Here is a 4,614-nt window from a genome sequence, read left to right on the forward strand (position 1 = left end):
GGCTGGTCAGGAGCGGGCGCGGCAGCTGTCCGCATGTCCCTACCGGACACACCGAAAACGAGAGGATGGACCGACTCTCGCGGCTAAAATCGTACACTACACAACATCTCTCTGTAGGAGTAGGTCGATCTGTCGCTCTCTCTAACACACACATGCTGTTAAACACAGACACAAACACACGCACCTTGGTCCCGTTGCACCTTCTAACTTGAGGACTCGGGTTCGATAACTACACTTGAGCATAATTTGTGCCAGGAGGATTCTTTGACTGGTCAAAATGTTTTCTAGGGTTTGCACGCTTCACACTATCTCTCCAATATATATATACACGCTGGAGCCTCAGCGCTTGTAGTTGCTCTCTTCACACTCTGTCGCCCTCTCCAGATCTAAACAAGACTTCGTTGCCCTCTCTCTCCCATCACTGCTGCTCAAAGAGCCGGCAGGATCCGTCCGCCGGGAAGGGAAGGAGGCTTAACGTTGTCGCCGTCGGCGAGGGACTACCGGCGTAGTTGTTCCCTTTCCACCCAGCGGCGGCGGGGGAGGGCCTCTGACCCCTTCTTCTTCGCCGCCGTCCTGTCGCCCACCGAACCACGCCCCAAGAACATTAAGGTATAATTTACTTACTCCACATGCATTGCTCTAGCTGCATGTATACCATGAATCTAGGACGTGGTTCAAACAGGAAAGGAGTGGGAAAAGTTATATATAGCATGAATCGAGGACGTGGTTGTCGGCGTTCTGGGAATGGGGGTCCCCAGACTTGCCTGCCTGCGGCCTGCCGCATGGCTCAAAGGGGGCCCAGCACGGTCCGGCTTCATCGACGCAGACCCAAGACCCTCGCGAGGGGCCAAGCCTCGCGGGGCGGACGACACGGAGCTTCCTCAGGCACGGCCACATCAGGCTGGCTCGCGAGGAGGCGGAGAGATCAAGGCGGGGTACCTCACGAGGTCCCCGTGACGCAAGCCATGATGACCAAGGGCGCCAGGCGGGCACCAGCCCGCACAGTGTCCTCCTTTCCTCTTTGGTGCAAAGGGAGCAAGCGCAGGCGACAGCATCAAGCAAAGGCACCCGTTTCGGTGCAACAAGACCAAGACCAGTTCAACGGCAGGGAGGAAGTCATTGTGGAGCCCAAGCCAGCGTCACCACCAGAGTCTTTGGCAGGCGAGGACTAACTTTAGTCAGGATAAGTGCACTAGATGTTCCCCTTCAAAATGGCCAATTGTTGGCGCCCTTCCCGCTTAATATTTGGGAAGAGGCCCAGGGCCTTTGCCTATAAATAGGACTAGCCACCCACAGGGTAGAAAGGGAAGGGAAATCGGATCGAGTAACATCACAGAGAGACAGAGAGAGAGAAGGGTGACTGAACTCGTCCTAGCAGTTCATCCCCACAGCCAAGAACAGACCCTCACGAGGTTGTTCTTCCTTGTATTGCTCATCATCATCAGCCCAAGAGGCAATCCACCATACCACACACTGGAGTAGGGTGTTACACCACAACGGTGGCCCGAACCAGTATAAACCCTGTGTCTCTTGTGCTGTTCTTCCCATAGCTTAGATCTCAGCGAGGCGGAGGGGTGCAGGTAGGTAGAAGGCGAAATCTCCGCGCGCACCCCAGTGTTCGAACCTCAAGGGTCTGTCGGAACCCGAAATCCGACATTTGGCGCGCCAGGTAGGGGTGCACCGGAATTCGTCTTCCACCACCCCGTTCTCCTCCGACCATCGCGTCCATGTCTAACGCTCGTCGGCTCGCTTCCCGCGTCGCCCAGACGGCTCCTGTCGGCGGGCGTCCTCGCTGTTCCCCGTCACCTGCCGTCAACGCCGCCACCGGCCCGGCGGGGGACTAGCACCAAGCGTCGTCTCAGCATCCGTCCGTGCGGCAAGACGGTCACACCGCTACTCCCTCGCTCACCCCAGCTGGTTCTTCATCCCGCGCGCTCCGCGCACCCATGGAGGCTCGAGCTGCGCTCATCGCGGCAAACGAGCTCCTGCGCTACCGTCCCGTTGATGACGTCTACGAAGAATGGCTCGACCGCGTCTCCGAGCTCGTCCGCGCCGCAGGGGGCTCTCCTGCACCATCCGTTCCGCTGCACCGCACCCCGCCCCGCGCGGGCGACGAAGCTCCGGCGGCGCCCCGGCCGCCTCCTCCTCAAGAAGGCGCCATGGCTCCAAGGTGCGTGGCCCCTTGGCGGAACCCGCTCCGTCAGGTGCCAGCGCGGCAAGAGCAGAGCTGCCAAGAAGTCCCTCGCCCGCAAAAAGCTGCCCGGGCGCTCCCTGTTCCAGCACGTCGCGACCATGCTCCTGCTCCCGCGCGTCAAGACCCCGCGCTGCTCCCAGCTGCAGTGCATGGGGGCATGCAAGACCAAGCTCTTCGTCACCCAAGGCCTCCCGTGGCCACAACAGGCTGCCGTGCATTCACCGCCGAGCTACGCAGCGTCGCGTGGCCTGGCAAGTTCAAGCCAGACCTGCCTCCTCGTTACGACGGCACGGCCGACCCTGCGGAGTTCCTCCAGCTCTATGAGCTGGGCATCAAAGCTGCCAACGGAGACGAGAAGGTCATGGCGAACTGGTTTCCCATGGTGCTCAAGGACGGGGCCCGCACCTGGCTCCTGAACCTGGCCCCAGGCACGATCTCCTCCTGGGACGAGATGCGCACCCGCTTCATCGCCAACTTCCAAGGTACTCGCGACCGGCCACCCGCCGTGAGCGACATGCGCCACATCAAGCAACAACCCGGAGAGACCCTGCAGAAGTACATCCAGCGCTTCAACAATGCACGCCTCAAGATTCCCAAGGTGACCGAGGAGGCCATCATCTCAGCCTTCTCCGACGGCGTGCACGATGTCAAGATGAAGGAGGAGCTGGCGATGCATGAAGACCTGTGCACTTCCTTGGAGTTGTTCAACTTGGCAACCAAGTGCGCCAGGGCTAAGGAAGGGCATCTCTCCCTCCTCGAGCTGCTTGCCGCAGACCCAGAAGAGAAGAAGCCCAAGGCCAAGGATGTGAAGCGCAAGGGGGCTGCCGTGCTCGCGGCAGAACCAGGCACCAAGCGAGGCAGAGATCTGCCCGAACCTCCCAAGGGCAGTCGGTACTGTGTGTACCACGACCTCCACACCCACAACACCAACGAATGTCAAGAGCTCCAAGCCATGCGAAAAGGAAGGATCGGCCGTCGCCCCGACCGCGGTGACCGGGGCTACGGTCGAGGAGGAGGAAGGAACGCAGGATGCTGGGAAGACCGCGGCCCGCGCTAAGGGTGGTGCGATCAACCTCACGAGGATCACTGGCAAGACCCGCCTCGCGAGGGAGACTGGAGGGATCAGCCTCGCGAGGATCGCCCGCAAGGCAACGCAGGCCTCCCTCCGCTGCCGCCGCAGCCAAGGAGAAACGAGGACTGCCATCAGGATGAGGGGGCTGGGGGCTTCTAGGAGCCGCGCGCAGTCACCTGCATCCTGGGCGGGGCTCAAGCCCCAGCTTCTCAACGCATCTTCAGCAGTTCGCCCGTGAAGTGAATGCAGTCCTCCCCAAGCTAGAAGCCACGCGCCCTCTCAGGTGGTCGGCGTGCGCCATCACGTTCAGCTCAGCAGATCAGCTCAAGTGTGCAGCTACAGCCGGAGTCCTCCCGATGCTTTGTTCCCCAATCATCAGCAACGTGGTGGTCACCAGGACCCTCATCGATGGTGGGGCAGGGCTAAACGTCTTGTCCGTGGAAACATTCAACAATCTCCAAGTGCCCTACAACCAGCTTCAGCCGACCAAGCCTTTCTCCGGAGTCACCGACGGCTCCACGGTCCCGATTGGGAAGGTCCGCCTCCCAGTCACCTTCGGGACACGTGAAAACTACCGCACCGAGCTCATCGACTTCGACGTCGCTCACATTCGCCTGCCGTACAACGCCATCCTTGGTACCCAGCGCTGGCCAAGTTCATGGCCGTAACTCACCACGGCTACAACGTCCTCAAGATGCCAGGAAGTGGAGGAGTCATCACGGTGCCCTGTGAAGAGAAGGACGTGGTGTTTTCCCTGGAACGAGCCTTTTAGGCCGCGTCACTGGAAGACCCGGATCGCGGAAGCAGGAGGCTTCCCGAGACCGCCCCCAAGAAGAAGACATCGTCCGGCCCGGCCCCTCAGGAGGCATGCCCCTCAGGGCCCGCGCCTGCCCAGGGGGAACCTCCTTCCATCGCATAGGAAAGCGCGCCTGGCGCCCTCCTCAGGCAGGGCTCGGGGGCTCTCCCCTGGAGGGCCACCGACCTGGCTAAGGTCATGAGGGAGGCGCTTGCGCACCACATGGAGGCGTGTTTCGAAGCACGTTTCCCTCAGGAAGGAGTTAAGCAAGGAGAGCCAGACCCTCAGGAGTTCGTCAGCAAGGCCATTCGGGAGCTACAGGAGTCAAGAGTCATGAGAGGCGGCCGCCGCCTACCAGCTGTGGCTCCCCATCCAGGCAAGGATGGTGGGCTGCGCGTCTGCATCGACATACCAGGGCTCAATCGAGTCGCCTCTCTGGAGCGCCTCTGGCCCTCGCGAGTGGGGCGCTACGTAGGTCCACCCCACAGCTACGTTTGCATGCCTTATGGCTTGCCGAACGCAGCTGCCACGTACCAGCGCCTCATGACGGGC

Source organism: Triticum dicoccoides, chromosome 4A, assembly GCF_002162155.2.
Source record: "Triticum dicoccoides isolate Atlit2015 ecotype Zavitan chromosome 4A, WEW_v2.0, whole genome shotgun sequence".
Lineage (NCBI taxonomy): Eukaryota > Viridiplantae > Streptophyta > Magnoliopsida > Poales > Poaceae > Triticum > Triticum dicoccoides.